This window comes from Canis aureus, chromosome 18, assembly GCF_053574225.1.
Source record: "Canis aureus isolate CA01 chromosome 18, VMU_Caureus_v.1.0, whole genome shotgun sequence".
NCBI classification, from domain to species: domain Eukaryota; kingdom Metazoa; phylum Chordata; class Mammalia; order Carnivora; family Canidae; genus Canis; species Canis aureus.
In genome coordinates, this window is record NC_135628.1 from 24,437,795 (window position 1) to 24,462,678 (window position 24,884).

The 24,884-nt window shown below is 43.2% G+C and overlaps 1 pseudogene across 1 annotated transcript; it reads left to right on the plus strand.

The window, feature by feature from the left end:
- Positions 1-13,701: 13,701 nt before the first annotated feature.
- On the plus strand, positions 13,702-23,812 carry LOC144288761 (solute carrier family 40 member 1-like; annotated as a pseudogene). Its single transcript, XR_013356742.1, has 4 exons — positions 13,702-13,950; positions 16,144-16,710; positions 16,786-16,858; positions 21,358-23,812. The product of XR_013356742.1 is annotated as a solute carrier family 40 member 1-like (transcript).
- The last annotated feature ends 1,072 nt before the right edge of the window (positions 23,813-24,884 follow it).

The following is a 24,884-nucleotide window of genomic DNA, read 5'->3' on the forward strand; positions in this document are numbered from 1 at the left end:
TCTGTGCAGTTTGCTGAGGGAATGAGGCACCACAGATGGGCATCAACGCCTCAAAGCCTGGAGGGAGGAAGGCCTGGAGAACCATGGCCCTGAGGGGCACTCTCTAGCATGGAGGTGATCTGCAGACTGGTTGTCACTTCACTCTGCAGGGGGTCAGCTTGTGTTGGCCTCTAAATGGTTTAAGACCTACTTCAAAGTGCAAAATAAAAATTCCTTCTTTAAGAATCTTAACAAATGTTAAGGCATCTTGTGCCAGGCTCCTGCATGGGTCCACAGGGATGCTTTGGATAGCTCTTATCCTTGTCCAAGCTGAGGTAAGAGAGGTGGTATGTCTATTTCTCCCAGCACGGTGGCCTACAGGCCCAGAAGGGTCCCTGCCAGAGCATATCGTACTGGGAGGTCAGAGGTGACGGAAACTGCTCACCTCTCTTTTGACAGCCCACATGGAACATTTGCACCTCCAGCACTTTCTGCACAAAGTGGTCCACAGTAGCCATTCCGTGGGGATTCACAAGCTCTTCCATGCACTGCTTTGTGATTCACCATTCTAGAAGGACTCTGCAAGTCTAATGAAAGAGCCAAACCTTCCTGCTGTCTCCGTTTGGTAAACAGAATGCTTAAGTTTTAGAAATTCCTTTTTTTTTTTAACTGTTTACAGGTAAAATAGTCATTAGAAGAAGCAAGCACTTGCTCTTGCAGATACGTGATTGTGAAAATGCATCAAAGCATTTATTTATGATATGTATCTGTTATACCAAGCTTTGTAAATTTGCCCTTTTAAAAAACGAAAGTTGGAAAAATCATCTGTTAAAGGAGGACACATTATTTACACCATTGTTCCTGAGTTAAACGATGGTACATACAATGTAGTCAAAGGTAGCTTTAACCAGTTTTGGTGTGTGATAAATTTGTGAGTCTCTAATTAGAACTGGCTAAACGTTCCCCTCCCCCCAAACTGGTTTTGAGCATTAATAATACACCTCTGTCAACAGCAATTGCTCTGACTTTATTCACATGCAATAAATAAAGCCTTGATAATAGATTACACATTAATTTTGTCATTGAAATAAATGAAATATTAATGGTTTTAGAAGAATCCAACTGGGAAGAAATTAAAACACATCAAGTTCTTCCAGTTTATGACCATACTATACTGGTTTAAAAAGATTTGAAATCTTTTTCTCCCAGCACATAAGAATGGTGGGAGAATTAAATGACATTGAAAATTCTAGAGATGAAGGAAAACAGACTAAAACCTCAAGCACTAGATGGATGAAGAAAGAGAAGAGTCGTTTAGGTAAGTTCTGGTTAGATGTTCCTTTAGTGAACTCTGCCGCAGAAAGGGGGTGCATCGCCACTGGGTGGGGTTGGGGGGGGGCGATACTGGAACAGTCACATCAATCTGAAACTGCCTAGTGCCTCTGAGTCATGGTGGTTTCACTTAAAATGAGAGGTTAAGAAAATAAGCAAAGATAATCAAGCAACATTTGTCCTTTTACATAATGTGTTCTACAAAAATCCAAATTGATTTCACTAATTTAAATGTCACAAAACAATTAGCTTTGTTTTCCTGTCTCTCTCTTCCAGAGTCTGGGTCCGTCTCATTTTTTCCTAATCATGTTTATAAAGAGTGTTGATATTTCAAATGCACAATTAGTGTTATAATTACCACCATTGTGGGTAAAAAAAAAAAAAAAAAATGTCCTCTCCTGTCCATTTTTTTACAATTACATGTAAACTGTGGAGTGGATGTGTGGGGTCATTTGGAGAGGGGGAACTAAAGTCAGGTCCCCAAACTAGAGAGGCTTGCCTCACAGAGAGGATGTTGTACTCCACACTACATGTCCGAGGCCTTTGCCTCACTGAGAAGAGCATTTGTTCACCAAGAGCTCAATTCTGAATACGTTTCCAAATGGGAATTCGGGCAACACTTTTGGCTGAGGTTTTTAGGTGATTAGTTATCCTCTCCAAAGCTTTATTCACATCGTCTTAGGGGCTCTCCTGGGCTCAGAAGCCATAATGGGCTGGACAATGAAACTATGTTTTTACAAGAAGAGGAAGCAGTGAATCTTTTTTATTTAAAGAAAAGGAAAAGTAAAACAAAATCCCAATTTCCATTTGTACCATTTATTTTTTAAAAAGATTTGGTTATTTATTTTAGAGAGAGAGCAAGCGAGCATTTGAGTGAGTGGGGGGGAGGGGCCGTGGGAAGGGGAGAGAGAGAATCTCAAGCAGGCTCCATGCTGAGCCTAGAGCTCTATGCAGGGCTCCATCTCGCAACCCTGAGATCATGACCTAAGCTGAAACCAAGAGTCAGATGCTTAATTGACCGAACCAGCCAGGTACCCCCACTTGTACCATTTAAACAGAAGTTTTCTTCAAGTACAAGAAGAAAATGGCAGAAATTGAATATGGATCAACTTTCAGATAATATCAAATCTCAGAACTGGCAATGTTTTTAGGAGGGATAATGGCATTGTGGTCATGAAGGAAACTGCTTATTTTTAGATCTGTGCTGAAGGGGTAAAGTATTATGATGTTATAACAACTTATTTTCAATATATATTGATGATATACTAAGAGATAAAGTGAACGTGGTAAATATTAGCAGTAGTGAAATTTTGATACCGGATATATGGGCAGTCATTGAACCCCTAATGAAAGATCTGTATATCAGTTGGAAATGTTTCCGACTGCTCGTAGAAGCCAACTGACAAAGGGTTAAACTTTAAGAACATTGTTTCCTTGCTACATTAGAAGTCCAGGGGTTATCCCTTCAGGGTTGGTCCAGCAACTCAGTGATGCCAGCAGGATCCCAGCTGCCCATCTGCCTTGTGACCCTGAGCCAGCTGGTTTCTGACACAGTCACGTCATGATGGTGAGGCAGCTGCGGCAGCTCTAGGCCTCACAGCCACATTCCAAAGCAAGGGGATGGGAATAGGGAACAGCAAATGCAAGCTCTCCTCTTGCACTTGCCTCTTTTATCAGAATGCAGAATCTTTCCCAGAAGCCCCCCAGAAACTTCAGCTTACATGTCAGTGGCTGGAACAATCAGAAACCAATCCTAGCTACAGGGAGTCTGGGAAATGACATCAGAGCGAGTGACTTCATCCGTTGTGATTCATCCCCTTGGCTATGGATGCACTGTCTCCCTGGACCAAACTGATGTTCTATAAACAAGAAAAAGGGAATATGGTGACGATTTTCTGTTTGTTGAACAGATGGCCTTTTCCTCTAGAGGGGAGATAGCCTCGTCTGAGTAGAAGTGATTTCAGATGAAAGCAAAACTACAACTCTCTTTCCTCTATCATGTTGCTGCTTAAGAGAAAGATGACTGGTGTCTAAGAAGAGACTTCAGGCTTCTTATCTTTCTGCACATGGTCTCTTCAGCCCAGTGTGATAGAAGCATTTTAACCATGCATGAAAACAATCTTTTGTTTCATTTTCAAGTTTGATAATCAATTTCAATGTACACATTACTTTTAAAGGCTGTTCTCATTGTGATAGACACTCTGCAGCAGAATAGAAGATCTACTACTCATTATATTATTAGCCAGAGTTGATCCTCTGCATGTGAGGGCCTGTACTGGTGGGCCAAGTGTTTTCTCATTTAGAAGGGAAGAAGGATATACCTGACTGTTATAAAAAGTCTCAACTGAGTCTGAGTTACCAGATTTAAGAAAGAAAGAGAAAACGGGAAGTTTTTAGCAACTTTTCCAATTTCTACTTTCTCCCCAGTCTTTGTGAAGCCAATATAATAGGAGACTTTTGACATCTGGGTTAATGGAAGCCCATTTATTGACCATAGTAAAAAACAGCCATAACTAGAGTTTCCTCTTGTCCCCTTCACTATCCTGTTGTACGAGAGTAAGCTTTCTTTTAGGAGGGATGGGCACACTCACCGTAAATGCGTTGGAATAAATTCCCAGACTAGTAATAGCCACCTAACATCACTGGGATCAATCATCATGCATCCTTGGAAGGCACAGAATTGCATGACCTGGGTTTGAAAGGTCTTTTAGTGTCCAGAAGTCCCTCACCACTACAATGGCCCATTTGTCTGATGATTTAGCATTTGATATTGATGGCTGGCATTGTACTCAAGTCTATCATAGCTGGCTGTCCCCTGTTTCTGGGTATTCTCTGCCACGTGACTGTGACATCGACTGCTACACGGAGGTTCTGCTGAGTGGCTGGCTTGGAGCAAGTCCAAGAGCACCCTTCTTTACTATCAAGGGTAAAGTCTCCCTGACTCAAGGATCTTCTTGGGGCTGCACCTGTAACCTGTGGCTTGCCATCTCCCTGCAATCACCCCTTGGAGCTGTTCTGTCTCTGATAGAAGCCATGTGACTGTTCTACCTCCAAACTTAGATTTAACTGTCAGGATAAATATTTTAATTGATTTGCCCCAGTCTTTTTATATGAAGCATTTCCTTTTAATTTAATCTTAATATGACAAGGATATATTATTTTTTAAAGAAGGGTTGATGTCCCAGAGAGGAGAATAGAGAGGTATGGTGAGGAATTGACTTTTCTGGGAGCAGACAGGCACTCATAGAAACAGGAAGGAAGGTAGAGCACAAGTGGGGGCAAGTGTGGTGATGGGAACTCAAGGAAGTCCTCTTCCACTGCTTTTGTATCTTTAGAGACACAGGAAGCAAGATCACCAGCTCAGAGGGAGGGTGGGAAGGATTGCAGGAAAAAGGAGAATGGGAAAGAAATGCATAGGAGAAATGTTGTATGAGGGTGGGGCAGCCAGAGGACCCACTTGTGGTTCTGAAGTGAGATGAGCCCAGCATGAGTAATAAACCACTGCACAGACTCTGTCTCCTGGCTGGGCCAGATGGAAGATCTGTGAACATTCCAGAGAATTTCTGATGTGAGAGGTCAGCTCCTACTAAGTTCTTGCTACCAGCTGGGGGCCAGTGGGACCGGCTGAATAGGCTGTGCTGCCAGCCAAAGACCTTGCTCTTCAGTACAGTTCCTGTCACTGTGCTGGGGTGTGATATGGACAGCAAAATCCTGGAGCCTCGGGCGCTGACCACAGGACTAGTGGGCTCTGAGCTGTGAAGGACCAGAGTACCAGTCTCCAGCTTTGGAGTGGGTGACTGGGTAGTGCTCCTGGGTCAGGAGATGGTGTGTTCAGCTTTAACATCCTTCTTCAGTGCCTTATGCTGCCCTTTCAGCTCCAGGAGGCCTCTTAAGTGACCTACCATGGTTCCTCCTTGACTGGTTTGTGGGGTAACTCTATGGCACCCAGCCCTAGCTAACATGAAGCTCATCATAGTGAGTTATAATTCATTGTCTCTTGTCTGTTATCCCTAAAGAACAGAAGAGTAAGAACTCGAACTTTTTTACCATGTTGTCCTCAGTGCCTGGTAAAATACCTGAAAGATAGTAGATGCTCATTAAATTTTGAATGCAGGATGCCTGGGTGGCTCAGCGGTTGAGTGCCTGCCTTTGGTCCAGGGTGTGATCCTGGAGTCCCAGGATTGAGTCCCACATCAGGCTCCCTGCATGGAGCCTGCTTCTCCCTCTGCTTTTGTCTCTGCCTCTCTCTGTGTGTCTCTCATGAATGAATGACCAATAAATAAATAGATTTTGAATGCATGAGAACCTAAAAGAGGGCAGGTATGCAGGCAGGAATAGACGTGGAATCCCTGATATTCTGGGTGACAGTTGCAAAGGTAGATCTGAACTGGTGGTAGCATCTGTAGTAAATTCAGCAATGCAGGGAGGTAGAGGGTTGGTGGGAGCTCAACAGAGTTCTCTAAAACAAAGAAGATGCACTGGAAGTTACAGGAAGAGACCACAAAGACCGGGACTGTCAGTGGCTAGCACAGATGGGATCAGGTGCCATTTTGGTGAGAGTGTCAGAGAGGCCAGAGTGAGGAATGACGGCCAAGATGGGCAGAAGGGGAGCGGAGAGGGTTCCAGGCCCCAGCCCTGAGAGCATAGTGGATGTGTTTAACAGGCCAGGGATGAGGCCGCCTGCAGCTGAGAATCCACAGACAGGCACAGTTGATGATTCGCCTCTCCTCCCTGTTCCTTTTAAGAAAGAGGGAACGTCTTTTGGACTGCTTCATTCTCCCTACTTCCTAATCTAGCTTTTGTGCTTTGCACCCCAACCTCTGCATTTTTTTTTTTTTGCATTTTCTTGTTTGCAGTTATGCTTTCTCTTTTCTCCTGGCTTTTGCCCAACTTGGAAAGCTATCTCCACTCTCAAACCTCCTTATGAGCTCAACTCCCACTTGGCCCTCAGATGTTGCTCAGGAGTGACTTCCATTCAAAACCACCGCTCTGCCTCCCCAGCTGGAGCTGCTGTCATTTCCATGTTCCTCCCTTACCCTCTGGGCTGCTTGTTTTAAAGCCTGAATTGTAGTGTCAAGTCTTGCTTCCTTCTCTGCCTCCATCTCTAGACTTGAGAAGAGGGAGATGGGCAAATATTTCCCTAGTGGTCACTCAAGGGAATGAAGATTGTTTTGAAAAGCATAACAGGAGCCCTGAGAATCCCCGAAGGTGTTTAGTAAAACCACCTTTTCTGTTGCCTGTATTTTTGGTTAGCACTGGGCTATACTCACAAAATGAATTCACACCAAACTTTAACTTCTCTGAGTTAATGGCCAGATTTTCAATCAATCAATCAATCAATCAATCAATCAATCAATAGCTAGCTAGCTACTTAATGATGTTTATCATTTGGAGATGTGTGTTTTAGGAGCAACTTTGATCTACCTCAAAGTCCAAGATTTTTGATTTATGTAAGCTGTGCCTTTCAATGTGGGTAAGACCAAATTGAGATTAATGAATTTTGAATGGTTAAGAGAGCCGTAATAGGCAATTAGGATGTCTCAAAATATCTGATACAAGATGCCTGTATATTTTTGTTAAAAAGTGTTTTGAATTACCAACTGTGGCACATAGAAAAGTACGTAAAACATGTTTGTATGAGGAATTATAAAGTGAGTACATGAAGTCACCACTCAAGTCAAAAGGGTGTAGCCAGCACCTAAGAAGTCCTTCCTGGAGCCCTTCTCAATCTCACTCCTTCCTCACCAATAAGAAGTCACCATGAGCCTCACTTTTCCTTGCTCTTCTGTGTAGTTTTGTTTAGTTCAAATTTGGTTGGAGCATTCTGTAAATGTAGTCCTACCGTATATGCTCTATTATGTCCTCTTTTGTTCAACATTATTTTGTAATATCCATGTTGTTACAATTAGCCCTGGGAGGATCCCTGGGTGGCTCAGTGGTTTAGCACCTGCCTTCGGCCCAGGGTGTGATCCTGGAGTCCCGGGATCGAGTCCCGTGTTGGGCTCCCTGCTCTGTGCCTCTCTCTCCCTCTCTCTCCCTGTCTCTCATGAATAAGTAAATAAAAATCTTAAAAAAAAAAAAAACAATTAGCCCTGGGTTGGTGCGTTTCATTGCCATATAGTATTTCACTGTATAATAAACCACAAGGTATCTTTAAATTAGTTTTGCCAAGGAGCCAAATTTTGGCTTAAGCCTTTTTATTGTACCTTCATTTTTCTAGATCATTAATTTCTGCTCTTTATTATTACTTTTCTTCTATTTTCTTTTTTTTTTTCCTTTTTTTTTCCTCCTATTTTCTTTGGTTTTTATTTGCTGTTCTTTCTTTAACATCTTAATATAGATACTTAGCTCATTAAATTCAGCCTTTCTTTCCTAATATCTGTATTTAAGACTATAATTTCTGTTCTAACAGTATTTCAGCTGCATCTGACAAACTTTGATATGCTTTGTTAAAAACATTTTATAATGTCCTTTGTGATTGCTGGCTTGACCAATGGATTATTTTTAAATATATTTTAAAATTTACAAACAGATGAGGAATCTCTGGGTTTTTTTTCTTATTGTCTTTTAGCTTAATTGCCTTGAGATCAGAGATTATCCTCTGTGTGGTTCAACATTTAAAATTAAGATTTGCAATGCAATCCATTATCTGGCCATTTCCTACAAATGTTTCATGTGCTTATAAAGTATGTATATTCTGATATTACTGAGTACAGTGTTTTTTATATAAGCTTCGAATAGAATACACACACACACACACTATATATATATATATATATTTTCTTGTTCTATCAGTAACCAAGAGGTTGTGAGTTAAAATCTCCCACAATGCTTATATTTTTCTTCTTTTAATTTTACACATTTTTGAGTCCTATATTTTGAGTCCTTGTTATTAAGTACATACAAAACTGGAATTTTTATATCTTCCTAATGGATTAAATCTTTGTCATTATCAATTAATCCTTTTTATTGTAAGCAACACTTTCTTTTTTCCCTTTAAACTCTACTTGGTCTGATACTAATTTAATGACAAAATTCTTTTTGCTTACTGTTGGCATGGTATATCATTACCCATCTTTCAATATGATTTTTTATTGTTTTAATATGTCTCTTGTAAGTAGCATCTAGTTGTATTTTATTTTATTTTTAAAGATTTATTTTTATTTATTTTAGGGAGGAAAGAGAGAGTGTCCTAAGTAGACTTTGCACTGAGCACAGAGCTCAATGCCGGGCTCATCCCATGACCCTGAGATCATGACCTGAGCTGAAAACAAGAGTCAGATACTCAACTGACTGTGCCACCCATGGGCCTCTCTAGTTGTATTTTAAAATCCAGTTTGTTCATCTTTATTCTTTAACTGGAACATTTAAATTCATTTATATTTAATGATAACAAGTTACATATTTAGTCTAAATATATCATGTTATTTTGTGTTTTCTATTTGGCTCATTATGTTTTTTTCTTCTTTTTCATCTTCTGTTCTTACCATTTTCCCTTCATTTGTCTTTCTGTGTTCTAGTGTGGATTTTTCTTTCCATATATCTAGTTAACTGATTTTTCTTTAGTTATAATCTGCTATAGAACATACCAATTGGATTTTTAATTTTAATTTCTATTTTTATATTTTTTGTCCTGGAATTTCTATGTAGTTCTTTTTCAAACTGGCTATATCATTTTTTTATGGTTTCCAATCTCCTGCTCAGATTGTCAGACTCGGCATTAATTTCTTTAAAAAAATAATCATTGTTTTTTATGGCCTATGTCTGTTCATTTAAATGTTCGAAGTCTCAGTAGATGTTTCTATTGTCTGTTATTTATGTAGATCATGCTTGTGATATTTCATTTCTTTGTATAACTGTTTATATTTGATCATGTGCTGGGCATTGTATTTAAAAATTATTGTAGGAGTATTTTGAAGCCTAAGATGATAGTATCTTTCTTTAGAGAGGAATTTAATTGGCTTTTACCAGATACGTGGTAGGCACTCACCATTTGAGACCAGTTTAATCCAAATTCAAGGCTTGTGATTTCCTGGACAGTGCAGATGATGTAAGGCTAGACTTCAAGTCCAGGCAAGGGTCGGAGTACTGTGATTTACCCTGTCTTACCCTTAGGGTAGAGTTATATGGGATCTCAGCTTAAAGCAGGAACTATTTTGTCTTTGTCTCATCTTTGGTAAGCATGGACTTCTATCATCTGACTTTCTAATACCATCCAAACTGCAGTTCTGTTTTACAGCTAATTCCTCTGAATCAGCAGATGTCTCAGGGGGACCTGGGCTTACCTCTTAGGGCTTTCATGTCCTTAGAAGTATTTATTTGATATTTCTCATGGGATTCTTGGCTCTTGAGGTTTTTAGGTTTTAAAATATATTCTGTCCAGCTTTTTAAAGTATAACTACATTGCATTTTTAAAATGTTACAGCTGTACTGCATAAAAGTAAAATTTTGACATTCTGATTTTACATCCTGCATATTACATCCTTTGGGAGAAATATATCTTTCTGTATTTGAAGTTTGTTCCATCTTTTAGGTCAATAGTTAAAACATGCTTTGCTTCATCGCCTTGCAGAGAGATGGAATGTGGCACTTTGCCATTTCTGTGTTCCTGATAGAATTATATGGATACAATATTCTCCTAACAGCAATGTTTGGCTTAATGGTGGCTGGCTCTATATTAATATTTGGGGTCTTAATTGGTGATTGGATTGACAGGAAACCAAGAAACAAAGGTAATACTCTTAACCATGATGCATAATTATGAGGTAAGTTATGATCTCAATAGCTTTTTTTGTTGTCTATTTAGTGAAATAAAATATGATATGAACTTAATAGAGAGCATAACTTTTAAAAACTAGGAAAGGGTTATACTGCTTTGTACCATTTTCTGGTATTATGTGCAAAATGTTTTATTGTAGTTTTTGGATACTTGCCCATCATAGATTTTTAATATTAAACTCCTGAAAACATGCTTTCTTTTTAATACTCTAATATTACCTATGTATAATATACTTGTGCTATTTTTTATTAAAGACAGTTTCTATGCGTAAAAGATATCTTTGGTACCAAGTAATCTCTCTAAATTAGGAACTAATACCTGGAGACTTAGTCATTCAAATGTAGATCTATTTTAGCTTTTGTGCATTAAAAAAATATTTTATTTATTTATTCATGAGAGACATAAAGAGAGAGGCAGAGACACAGGCAGAGGGAGAAGCAGGCTTTCTGCGGGGAACCCAACCTGGAACTCAATCCCAGGACCCCGGGATAACAATGCTCAACTGCTGAGTCACCCAGGTGGCCCACTTTTGGCTTTAATATCTTTTTAACCCTCTTTTACCAAGTAAGAATGTAGGATTTCAAATTTTTCTTATTTTGATTACTAGTCAACATTTCATTCCTGCTTAGGTGGCTTGGAAAGACATTCTCTGAAGCTGTGCCATTGGAAAAGCTAACTTATTTAAAGTTGGTCCTTTGACTATACTGATAACTTCAGTCACAGGTCACGTCCAGAAGAGTGTGATGTGTCAGTGGAAACACTTTAAATTCTCTGACTTACCAAGTATCTTGCTTTTCATAGAATTCTTCTCTCAAAGTATGTTTTCACTTACTTGTAAAGCTCAGGTTTGGTGGTTTGTTTTCTTTTGGTTGCAGAGGCTTTGCCTTTAGAGAGCATGTGAGCCTCCTCTTTGCCTCCTACTCAAGCCCTTGATTGCTGATGAAAAGGAGAACTCTAGCGGGCCCAGGGATTTGGTCAAATGTGATTGATTACTCGGCATTAAATGATAACGTAGCCGTGACCTGTCTCTTAAGACCAAGAGTGAATATCGTGGCCATTCGCAGTTGCTCATGCCTGGCTCTCCACTCAGAATGCCTGCCATGGCCCGCGCCGAGGCTGTGTCCTGCAGGAGGGAGCCGGGCGGCTGGCCAGCGTGTGCCGCATGTCCCTCCCTCCTGGGCCCTACCGGAGAATGCCAGAGACAAGCCTCTCGCCCCTCAGGGAGTCATCTCACTGTTTGGGATCTGGTTAACCTTGAGGCAGTGTCTCCTCGCCCCTAGTTTGTGAATCAGAGCCCCAATCCCACAGACGCGGTGGCAGCCAGAACAGCAGGGGTCGTGTCTACAAGGCACAAATTCGCCTCAGGTCCAAAACTGATGGGCTGGGAAGAAGGAAATGGGAAGACTCAACACAGTAGTGTTTGGCTTTGAACCTGCATCAAACGTCTTTCTGTCAAAGGTCTCTGCGTGCTTTGTGGATGTTCCTTGACCTGTCAGATTAGTAAGTGTGGTATGTGCCACAAGACACTGAGAAGGTCTGTTTTGGGGATTCTAAACTTGGCCTCCCACCCTCACCCCCCGTAGGGGCCTGCTACGTGGCTGTGACACCCCTGGAGATCTTGGCGAGGCTGGCCAGTGCAGCCCGGGTCATCACCCCTCAGAAGGACTGGATTGTGAGCCTCACCAGGGATGACAGAGGCCAGCTGGCTGGTGACCTGGGTCACATGGGAGCATCCTGGTCCTCTGTTCAGTTGAGAAGCAGGTCTGGCTCAGGGAACAGAAGTGAGATGGGCAGTAAAGTGGCCTTTCAGAGAAAGGCATCCAGAGCCCAACAGCCCTGGATTTGAATCCAGCTGAATTCAAATTCTTACTGTCTTACTGGCTGCAATTGACTTAACTTCTCCAGACTCTACTTTCCTCATCTGTAGAATGGGAGAAAATAGGCCTCATACCCACACCCCAGACTGAGGCCCACTCAGTGTGGAGAAGAATTCTGTGAGAAATGGGATTTGTAAAGCACTTAACACTACATCTGCTCTCAGACAGAAATGGATGACATTGTTATTATCAAAAAGATATATAAACTGTACCTTGAGGAGAGAAGCCCCTCAAAATATGTTATGGAAGTTCCATGGCAATTTTAGTCCTGCAACATAAGTGAATTAAAAGATGTCTTACTTCTGGCCGGTGATAAGGTGCTGCTTCCCCCAACAAAAAATGCATCCGCAAATGTGACTTGATTATCACTTGTCACTGATAGCGAGAGGAAGAATTTTTTTCAACAATGGAGCTAAACGGAAGGATCTGGCATCTTCTTTGTTTTTTTTCTTCCGTTTCTAACTTGGATCCTTCACATCGTGATATATTCAAATTGCCAACTTAAAAACTGGAGATCTTGTCCAACCCTATATTTGCGGAATTGGTATTCTCTGCTAGAAAATGTTGGTGAGTTGGTAGCCAAGATAAAGGAAGCTATCACGGAGAAGTCTATTAAAATACACTCCTTACAAAGAGTAGAAGCCCCTTATAATCATGTCTTCTTCTAAACTACACTTATTTGGATGTACTGTGGCTTAAATAACACCACCCAAAATAAAACAGCTATGTGGATAAAAGCCGGGTGACATGGTGTTGAGAGTGTCCTCTGTTTCTGGGTAAAAGAAAATCTTCCTAGCCTCTCTTAATTACCCTTAAAGAAATCTAAAAGTAAGCACAGAATCTGTTTTGAGGCTCACTATGATTTTTTTTTTAAGATTTTATTTATTTATTCATGAGAGAGACACACAGAGAGAGGCAGAGACACAGGCAGAGGGAGAAGCTGGCTCCCTGCAGGGAGCCCGATGCAGGACCCGATCCCGGAACTCCGGGATCACAACCTGAGCCAAAGGTAGACATTCAACCACAGAGCCACCCAAGTGTCCCTCACTATGATTTTTAAAAGCGATCCTGCAAACATGTTCCTCAGCAATGGTGAAATAGCTAAGAGAGTAAGCTTTGGAGTCAGACCGCCCGGACCTGAACCTTGGCTCCACCACTTACTTACCTTCTCTGTGACCCTGAGCAAATATGTTCACCTCTTCGTGCCTCTACTTCTTAATTTGTAAAATGGAGCCCCGGTGGATCTCTTAGAGTCGTTGTGAGGAGGACATGAGCTGGTTGTAGGCAGAAGGCTTAGAACTCGGCGCCTAGAACTAGGAAGTTTTCAACTATTTTTGTCCTATGTCCTCCTCCCCCTTGTTGACAGTCATAATGTCAGTCATAATAACATCATGACTAGTTAATATCGTTGTTGTTGTTGTTAAGATAGTGGGATGTGACAGAAAAGAGAAGGCAGGAGACAGGAGTTAGAGTAATTAGCTCCAAGCAACCTTGTTTTCAGTTTACTCATCTGTTAATTGTTCAAGTTCAACAGAGCTGACCTTGAAGTCTTTTTTTTTTTAGGTTGAAAATCCAATGAAGAATCCATAGTTAGACTGAAAGGGATAATTTCTGTTTTCACCACAGTTTACCCAGTGCACGGCTAGCAAACCTAGCAAATGCACCATGTTAAATTCACTGGGAGGAAGGACTTAGCCACTGAGTTGGAATGTTCCCTTCTCGCTTACAGGGATGAACCCAGCCGTCCGGCAGCTGGACCAGATCATCAATATATTTGCTCCCCTGTCCGTGGGCCAGGTGATGACATGGGCATCTCATGTGATCGGTTGTGGTTTCATTCTTGGATGGAACTTGGTTTCACTTCTTGTGGAGTTTCTATTTCTGTCCAGAGTTTATCAGCTAGTTCCCCAATTGGCTGTAAAACCCCAGCAACAAACAGGGGGCACTTCCAAGGAAGGCAATAGGAGGCTAAGAACATTCAAGGTAAGGTAAACTCAGAGACAGCTATTGTTCTTTTTTCCTCCTTTATGTATTTCATTTCTTCTTTCCAGAGCTCGTGTCTGATTATAATCTCCACATTCTGTCTGCAAACGTGTCTAGAAACAGTGAAAAAATAAGAAGGTTCCAACTATGCCATTGGTCATATGGTTGATCTCACTGGTGGGGTTGTCACGTGCAGTTACACAGGTTGTACACTGCCTCATTCCAGGGTCTTTATTTAGAGAGACTGCCATGTGAGTAGCGCTCCCATGGAACTGTGCAGTAATTAACCTGTACAACCTATTTCATGATTCTGGGGGCAAATTTCTTCTTCCTTTCTCACTCATAATCCTCCTTCTTAAAGACGCTAAGTTAGAAAGACAACCATCTCAGAGAGTGTGGGCTGCTCTTTGGTCAAGACAATGTGATGAATTGACCGTCTCTGCTATCAGCAGTGGGTTTTGTTTGTTTGTTTTAAAAGATTTTATTTATTTATTTGACAGAGAGAGAGCACAAGTGGGGGAGAGGCAGGCAGAGGGAGAGAGAGAGAAGCAGACTCTCTGCTGAGCAGGGAGCCCAAGGCATGTCTCGATCCCAGGACCCTGGGATCATGAGTTGAGCTGAAGGCAGGCGCATAACCAAGTGAGCCACCCAGGCACCCCGTTTTTTTTTTTTAAAGTAGGTTCCCATCCAGCATGGAGCCCAATTTGAGGCTTGAATTCATGAACCCAAGATCAAGACTTGAGCTGAGATCAACAGTCAGATGCTCAACTGACTAAGCCACCAGGTGCCCCTCTGTAGTGGTCTTTAAATCAGAGATTCCTTAGCATTAAGGTGAAGATGGGAGGAAGGGGGGCCTGCCCATTTGCCTGGCATAACAGAGCTGAGGCCTTGCTTCTGAGATCAGTTTCTTTTTCTGGACTTCTTATAATTAATTATCTTTTCTCTCAAGTTGCTTTGCAAGTGAAGCACACCAGATCTCATTGCATGAATAAAATATATGTATTTTATAGAGTGAGATAGATAGACGCATTGAAATGATGGATGGACAGGTAGGTAAGTAGTTAGTAAGTAGTTAGAGACAGATAAATAAATTGTGCTGTATCTTCCCCTCTGTCCCTTTTAGCCGTGTAACCAGGCCGAGCCATTTTACTCAGACTCTGTGTCTCACTGTCTGTACAGTAAGAGTAACAGCGGCAGGACTGATTGCGGGCTTGCTGTGGTGGAAAGATCGCCTCTGCAAAACCCCATTTTTCCCTGCAGGTGGTGAAACAAGTCTGTGTTAGCTGGTTTTTCATTGGTGTTGTTATTGTTATTAGCTTTTTTTTAAGCTGTGCTGGCAATAAATTATTTTCTACAACCAAGAGCTTTCCCCTCCTCATAGTTCTGATAGCCTGACCCCCTCTCCTTCCTTCACAGCCCTCCTGACTCCTGTCATTTTTTTCCCCCAGAGCTTGCCTTCATCTATGCTAAACGGCTCCCACAAAGGGTTCTTTGTTTTTTAAATCTGCTTACAACCATTGCCTGTTCCATCCTGGAAGGCCAAAAGCTATTATCATTTTCTTTTCACAAGTATCTGTTTCTTCAGAAACCTAAACAAAGGAAACATCCATCACTATTTTTAAGAGTTCATTACCATGTTTCAAGCCATGAAAATTTGTCTTTCGTGCTCTGCTGTATTTTCTCTCCTGTCAGTGGCCGCCTTCCCGACCTCACTGTGTGTCTTAATTCCGGTTCTCTCCAAAGCAATTCTTGAGAGGATTTGGGATGAAAAGTAATCTCCTTGGAAGGTGATCCTAGAAAGAATGGAGGGGGGTGGGAAATGAGGCCAGGAAGGGTGAAGAGCCAAAATAGAGCATATTGGCACGCAGGTTACTGCGACTGGGGCTCAGTCTTGCTAGGGCCGTGTGAGACACTGTGTAGGATTTACCTCAGAACTGTCCCACCAACAGCCAAGCAAACTGGGACATTTCTCTCCCAAGTGCTGTTCCCAGAGGTGATGTCCGGGCACATCCAGTACAGCCTGCCCTCTGTTCATGGAGCTGGAGAGAGACTCTCAGAAAGACACGACGCTTGGGCTAGGAAGCCATTGTCACCCATAGGGAAGTTGCCCACCAAGGAAGCACATAAGGGCAGGGCTGGGCTGAGGGCATTGGAGCAGGGCACTGACATAGTGCTTATTGGATTTTATTTCAGGTGAAATGGACTCTGGGGAAACCACCGATGGATTCATCAACAAGCTCAAAACTTCGGGAGGGTTAAAGGATAGCCAGTCTAACCTTGAAGGACAACAGGCCACAACCTGTGCTTCCTTGCTGCCTCCGAAACCCCTGAAGGCTGCTGCGCATGTGCCATGAGGGGTGGGAAGTGTCCTACATACAGGCAGACTGTCTTCCTGGTGGGCTTGGGTTTGGCCTTCCTCTACATGACGGTGCTTGGCTTTGACTGCATCATCACTAGCTACACCTCTACCCAAGGTATCGGAGGCTCCCTGCTTAGCATCCTCAGGGCCCTATCAGCTCTCTCTGCCTGATGGGCACAATGCTCTTCACCAGGCTCAGGGAACATTCTGGCTTGGTCGCCACAGGAATCATATCCAGCTGTCTCCGTGTAGGTTGTCTGACGCTCTGTGTGTTTTCTGTCTTTGCTCCTGGAAGTCCATTTGATCTGGCTGTTTTCTCCCTTTCATTAAGCAAAACCTCTTCTTCAAACCATGAGTTGCTAAAAGAGGACCAGGTCCATGTTTATGTCTTTGAAAGAAACGTGAACCAGCCTATCCTCCCAGATTGCTTTTCCATCCACTGGACCAATAACACAGTTCTGTGTGAAGGCAAGCAGGACCCCAGGCATCCTGAGTCTTACATCTTCATCATCTTGTTATTCTCAGGTGTGGTCCTGGCAAGATAGGTGAGTAGTGGGTCAGGTGAGACATGGGATTCTGCAGACTATAATAGTGTTAGATAACCTTAGAAGCATTTGATGGTCTCACCATTGTACCATTGTTAACTCTCTGTCGTTCATTCACCTAGAACATGTTACATGAAAAGAACTGCCCTACACACTGGGGATACAAGAGTGGTTTAATCACACACTCTTAGCCCCATGGAGCATACAATTGGGATGGAAGGTCATTGAGTGAACAGTCAACAACAGTCAACAATACAAAGCAAGAGGACCTATGTTGTGGAGGTAGGGGGAGAAAATTGAGAATACAGAGGAGGGACACCAAGCCTGGTCTTGGGAGTTAGAGTTGGTCTTCCTAACTTGAGACTCAATTAAGAGATCCCCGAAGAACAAACTGAGCAGGTGACATGAAGAAAGAGTGTTCTAGGCTAGACAGTTGTACAAAGGCTAAAATGTGAAGACATGGAAATTTGGAGAAGTGAGAATAGTTATTTCCTAGGTATCAGGCATGTCAATGCTATAGATGGCATCTACGTTAAAGGAGTAGTTTGACCTGGATTCTTTCTCTGTGGAACTGGGATGGAAAGACAGGAAAGAGGACAGCTCAGTAGCGCCAAAACCTTCCTTGGATGCTTAGGGGAGGGGAGGGAAATCTTTTCTCAGGACAAGGTGCCTAACTTTGAAGGTCTACAAGCTTGTCGGCCCCAAGAACTTGGACTTGGAACTTTGCCACTAACCATGTGTCATTCATATATGCCAATGAGAACTTACTTGATTTATTTTTTAAAGAATTTATTTATTTATTTAACAGAAAGTGACAGAGAGCAAGAGTGGGGAGGACAGGGAGAAGCAGGCTCCCCACTCCCCTCACTGAGCAGGGAGCATGAGGCAGGGCTCCATCCCAGGACCCTGGTATTATGACCTGAGCTGAAGGCAGATGCTAACTGACTGAGCCACCCAGGCACCCCAGAACTCACCTGATTTAGTAAGGGGGTTTTATTGTTGTTTTTTTCAAGTTTGATCAGTTGCTTTGTGAATGCAACAGTGACATATTGGGATCAATGGTGATGGCAATAAAAATCACTTAACAGCTTATTGACCCCTGTGATTAGACCTGCAGATTCCCAACCTGGGCAGAACCTGGGCCTCACTTAGACATGGAATCCCTGAGATCAAGTTTTCCAGCCAAGCCTTACCCCCTTCCCGAAATCCAAAGTCACCACCTTCAAAGCCCCTCCCTGAGGTCACAGCTCATCACCCGTGGATTCCCCAAGCCAAGGTCAGAAATGGAGAGGGTGGAAAGTGTGGTAGTGGGTAGTGGAAGGTGTGGCTTAACAACCAAATCTATCTTCTTCATTCATTCAACAAGTCTTCCTGCAGGCCTCTTCTGTGTACCTCCCCTGCTGTACTAGGTCCTGGGCTTCAGCAAAGTCCCCAAGCTCCAGGAGCTCAGAGCTTTACCTTCTCACCACTAGAGCCACAGTGGGGGGAGATAACAGGAGTGGAGGGATGTTTTCCTTATTTCTGCCATGAGACCCAGAACGCCTTGGCCCACAAAAGCTTTGGAACATTGGGAGAGAGGAAATGAGGATTCTGTAGATCAGATTCAAGAGGTTATGGAACCATGGGCTGGCCTGGCAACCTCATTCCTCTGATGAAGTGTGTGTGTGTGAGAGAGAAACTGTGTTCCCAATTCTAAATGACTGACTTAGAAACCTGTTCTTTCATCAACTTCTGAAATATTTTAAGTGAGGTACCTGAGAGGTAGATTATTTTTTATTGAGGTATTTGGTGTGTACTTCCGGCCTTTAGTTGCATGAACAACTGAGAGCAGATTGACCATGTAAGATATATGCAGTTCACATGATGATAATAAACTATTTAGTTCAAAAGGTGGTGGTGGGGGGTCCCCTTGACTCTTCTTGACACAAAGGAAATGATCGCCTTTGGAGAATGTGGAGTGTCATCGGCAGTGCCTATAATCCAGAGAAGCATTTAGCATGACAGGCTTCCAGCTTTTCTCTACTGCAATAGTTCTTTTTTTTTTTTTTAATTTTTTTCAATTTTTATTTATTTATGGTAGTCACAGAGAGAGAGAGGCAGAGACACAGGCAGAGGGAGAAGCAGGCTCCATGCCCCGGGAGCCCGATGTGGGATTCGATCCCGGGTCTCCAGGATCGCGCCCTGGGCCAAAGGCAGGCGCCAAACCGCTGCACCACCCAGGGATCCCCTGCAATAGTTCTTTTTGCTGATCCTGGATGAGGATTCCAGAGACACAGAACACTCTTGACACTCGTGAAGGAGACAGCTCGGGACCTGGAGCCAGGCTGCCTGATGATATTGGCTTCACCTAAGTTCCCTGGGTCACCATTTCCTTTTCTGTAAGATGGGGACAGAACGAGAGGTCCTGTCAGGGAAGTCACAAGCATAGGAGCTACTTGTTAAGAACGAATATTAACCCTCATCTCCATTATCCTATGTTGGCTGTACTTCTGGTGCTTTCACGAACATTGTTGTGTAAGGGCGGGGTGTGGGCTGGGCGGTGACATAGAACCACAGTGCCAAGCAAAATGGATGCTGCGTGGCTCCTGCACACTCACTGCCAACAGGTGCCCTTTATCTTTATTCCTGGCAGAATTCCAAATGACCCAGGGACTGTGCCATTGAAACTGCACACATTAAAAGCACCAGTGCCCAAAAGGATGTCTTATGTGTTGCTTGGCACGGTCAGCATGGTCGGATCTGGTGACTGGTTCTCTCACCAGGACGAGGGGCCTGTGGCCAGCCTTGGCGTTTCACCAGGTATCCCCAGGCCAGGCTCATCCTAGGCATTTGTTGAGTAAATAATTTGTTTCCATTCTGACGGAAACTAAGATATAGAACTCTGGCTACAAGAAGATTTGGCACATTGCCCAAAAGTCACTTTGCTTTTTTTTTTTTTTTTACACTAAACATTCTTTTTTTTTTTAATTTTTATTTATTTATGATAGTCACACAGAGAGAGAGAGAGAGAGAGAGAGAGAGAGAGAGAGAGAGAGGCAGAGACACAGGCAGAGGGAGAAGCAGGCTCCAGGCACCGGGAGCCCGACGTGGGATTCGATCCCGGGTCTCCAGGATCGTGCCCCGGGCCAAAGGCAGGCGCTAAACTGCTGCGCCACCCAGGGATCCCTCACTTTGCTTTTTAAGATCTAAGAACCGTGAGGGCACCGGGTGGTGCATGGTGAGCATCCGACTCTTGGTTTTGGTTCAGGTCATGATCTCAGGGTCGTGAGGTGCAGCCCCACACTGAGTGCTAGAGCCCAGTACGGGGTTTGCGGGAGATTCTCTATCACTCTCCCTCTGCCCCTCCTGCTCATGGTCTCACTCTTTCTAAGATAAATAAATCTTTAAAAAAAATCTAAGAACTGTAACTCTTTATGCCCTCAATGTAGAAATAATTCTGTCAGTGAATAACTGGCCCTCACTTCTGGGCACTTCCATTGTGTCAAGGGGACATTTTACAGATGCTTCCTAAGCTCTGCTTGTTGAGGGTTTGACAGGCAAGTTCCAAGTCAGAGTCTAGCACAGGGCAAGGCCTTTGGCAGGCCACATCCCTAGGGACTGAGAGACCATGCTGGTCAACACAGCTCAGAGGATGGGGGACTAGTCAGGGCCCCCAGGTGGAGGTTACAGCAAGGTGGCAGGGGCAGCACAGGAGGTGGAAGGCCTGGCTGGTGCTTTGCAAAGGCAGATCCCAGAGGACACAAGCATATCAATCCACATAATTCTGAAGTTCAGAGCTAAGTCCAGGGATCAGGACAGGCAACCAGGAGGCCTCTGCAGAGCCAACGCTGGATCTCAGGGAGAATCTAGAAGGCCAGCTGACCAGAAAACCAACCGGGCAGACAGAAGCTGGGAGCAGCGTCTGTGGAGGCAGGCACGAGAGGCCCTGGTGCAGCCGCTCAAGGACAGCACTGTCGTCACCATGGCTGGCTTCTGCCCTCTTTGATGCCTCTATAGCAGGTCCTGAGGCTGCTTCTGAAGTAACCAAATAGGGCTTCTTTATGTGGTTGAAAGGGATACAAGGAAAAGAGAGGCTAATTCCTGCTGTGCCAAACCAGGAGCAAAGAGAGGGAGTCTGGAATTGGAACTAGATTAGAAGCTCAAGATGTTGCTCCCTGGAGTGGAGGCATAAGTTACCCCCCCGCCCCCCCCCCCCCCCCCCCCCCCAGTGAAGCTATATTGCTAGGTAGTGATGCTGTGGTGATGGTAATTCAAGAAATAATACTACAAATTATGACGGTAACTACCACGCAGAGATGGTCAGGCTATACACCTCACAACACTGTCTCATCTAATCCTCCAGTGAGATAGTGCTCTAAATCTTCCCATTTCCCAGATGAGGAAACTGAGCCACGGAAAGCTTCATTTACCCAACGTGACAATGCCATTCAGTTCCGGAGCTGAGATTCTCACTGAGGTCTCTGATATCTGTTTATATTCTCCCCCAACACTGCTGGCCTGTAGGTCTCTGGTCCTTTGACCTCACTGTGACCCAGCTTCTTCAGGAGAACATTCCAGAAGCAGAGCGAGGGGCTATGAACGGTGTGCAGGGCCCCGTGAACTACCTCATGGACCTCATCCACTTTGTCCTCGTCATACTAGCCCCATGGCCTCAGCAGTTTGGCGTGCTGGTCTCCATCTCCATACTGTTTGTAACCATGGGGCACATGCCATATATATTTTTTAACGCGAGAAAGTATAAGATTACAAATGGCTATGCTCAGAAGATAGCAAAGAAGGGCACTTTAATCTGAGAGGTAGGCAGCACTCCTGACTGCTCAGAGCTCCAGTAACACTGGCCCCATCTCACATTGTGTGCAGTGATAATTCCACATTGCTACTGGGCACCTGCCTTGTCCTGCTGCTACGTCTCATAGCAACTGCACTCAATGCATCTTTGCAGTGATGGGTAGTTTGAGAGGGCTCTCGCTCATGGGGTGCCCATTAGCTGAACCCAGATTCAGACTTAAAGGGGATTGTTTTACTTTGCCAACAGAGTAATTCAATGTTCTCAGGTTTTAATTGTTCCTTGAATTATAAAATTAGAATCTTTTGGTCAATGTTAAAATTAGAGAGGGTGGAGCATGGTCAGTGATGTTTGGTCTCGATTCCTTGGATATGAGTTTTTGTCTTACAGGTGGATTGAGAATGTTCTTGTGATGTGCTAAGGGCTCCTTGAGAAGCCTGAAGCTATTTATCACAGAAATAGATCATTATAACAATTTTGGGGTGGTTTTTGGACTCTTATGGCCTGGCTAGGGACCCGACAATCCCTCAGCAGATTTGGGGCAAGTTCTGCCTTGGTGATCAAGCTAAGACTTCCAGTTCAACCACCTCTGGTTAAGAAAACCACAATTTGGGGGGCACTTGGGTAGCGAAGGTGGTTGGATGTCTGACTCTTGGTTTTGCCTTAGGCCATGATCTCATGGGTTGTGTGATCGAGCCCCATGTCCAGCTCAGAGCTCAGCACATGGAATCAGCTTAAGACTCTCTCCTCACCCACCCCCTCCAACTTGTGTATACACATACACTGTCTCTGTAAAATAAATAAATCTTAAGAAAAGAAAGAAAACCACAAGTTTGTGATGAGCAAATTTTGAGTTTCTGGCCACTTAAAATCAATGCTAAAACTATATTTTGAGAGGCTTAGAAGAAAATCCATATACATATAGTTCCTTGCTTAAAATAATTACTATTTCGTAAGTGCTGTGATAAATAAAGTTCACAAAGAAGTGAAAACAATGAAGCTAGTGAACAAACTCCTGCAGGCCTCAAAGTCCAGAGAACCTTTCTGTTCATGGGAAAGTCACATTTTGGGATTGGCCTGAGCATAATCAGTAGCACCTTAGGTTGGCATTGTTGGGCATGTCATTTTCTAAGATATTTTCTCAACCTCTGCACTATTAGCATTTTAGTTTAGATAATTCTTTTTTTGTGGGGGCTGTCCTGTGCATTATAGGATATTTTGCAGCATCTCTGGCCTCTGCTCACAAGATGCCAGTAATATCCCTCAGCACCCAATTGTGAGAATCAAAGGATGTTCAGACAATACAAAGGTCCCCAAGGAGGACAAAATTGTCTCCTACCCCAACCCCTCTAAAGAATCACTGCTTAAGAGAAATGTGAAAACTAAGGGAAGAACCCACTACTTTCTGTTAAAAGACAAAATGACGAACCTCAACTCTATGGTCAGCTGATCTTTGACAAATCAGGAAACAATATCCAAGAGAGAAAAAAAGTCTCTTTAACAAATGGTGTTGGGAAAATTGAACGGCAACATGCGAAAGAATGAAACTGGACCATTTCCTTATACCACACACAAAAATAAACTAAAAAATGGATGAAAGACCTAAATGTCTTTCAGGAGACAGGAATCCATCAAAATCCTAGAGGAGAACACAGGCAGTAACTTCTGCGACCTTGGCCGTAGCAACTTCTTGTGAGACACATCTCCAGAGGCAAGGGAAACAAAGGCAAAAATGAACTATTGGTACTTCATCAGGATAAAAAGTTTTTGTACAGCAAAGGGAACAAAACTAAAAAGGAACCTACAGAATAGATTTGCAAATGTCTTATTAGATAAAGGGCTAATATCCAAAATCTATAAAGAACTTATCAAACTCAACATCCAAAAACCCAAAAAATCCAATCAAGAAATGGGCAGAAGACATGAACAGACATTTCTCCAAGGAACACCTACAAACAGCCAGCAGACACATGAAAAAATGCTCCACATCACTTGGCATCAGGGAAATATAAACCAAAACCACAATGAGGTACCACCTCACACCAGTCAGAACGGCTAAAATTAACAACTCAGGAAACAACAGGTGTTGGTGAGGATTCAGGGAAAGGGAAACCCTCTTGTACTATTGGTGGGAATGCAAACTGGTGCAGCCATTCTGGAAAACAGTATGGGGGATCCCTGGGTGGCGCAGCGGTTTGGCGCCTGCCTTTGGCCCAGGGCGCGGTCCTGGAGACCCGGGATCGAGTCCCACGTCAGGCTCCCGGTGCATGGAGCCTGCTCCTCCCTCTGCCTGTGTCTCTGCCTCTCTCTCTCTCTGTAACTATAATAAATTAAAAAAAAAAAATTAGAAAACAGTATGGAAGGTCCTCAAGAAGTTGAAAATAGAACTGCCCTATGACCCAGCAAATGCACTACTACATATTTACACAAAGGATACAAAAATGCCGATTTGAAGGGGCATGTGCACCCAATGTTTGTAGCAGCATTATCAACAATAGCCAAACTATGGTGAGAGTCCAAATGTCCATCGACTGATGAATGGATAAAGACAATGTGGTATATTGGGACTCCTGGGTGGCTCAGTGGTTGAGCGTTTGCCTTTGGCTCGGGGTGTGATCCTGGGGCTCAGGGATTGAGTCCCACATCGGGCTCCTTGCTAGGAGCCTGCTTCTCCCTCTGCCTATGTCTCTGCCTCCTTCTGTGTCTTTCATGAATAAATAAACAAATCTTTTTAAAAAAAGACAATGTGGTATATATTTATAATGGAATATTACTCTGATCAAAAAGAATGAAATCTTGCCATTTGCAACAATGTGGATGGAACTAGAGGGTATTATGCTAGGTATAAGTCAGAGAAAGACAAATACATTATTTCAATCATATGTGGAATTTAAGAAACAAAACATGAAATTAGGGGAAGGGAAGGAAAAATAAGGTAAAAACAGAGAGGGAGGCAAACCTAAGAAATGGTGAACCCTAGGAAACAAACTGAGGGTTGCTGGAGGGGAGGTGGTGGGGGGATGGGGTAACCGGGTGATGGGCATTAAGGAGGACACATGATGTAATGAGCAGTGGGTGTTGTATGCAACTGATGAATCACTAAATTCACCCCAGTAACTAATAATACACTATATGTTAACTAAACTGAATTTAAATAAATAATATTTTAAAAAGACAAAATGATAAAAAGTCATTATTGGTAATAGTAAGGAAACTACCAAAGGGGATTTTACACAGACCAGCT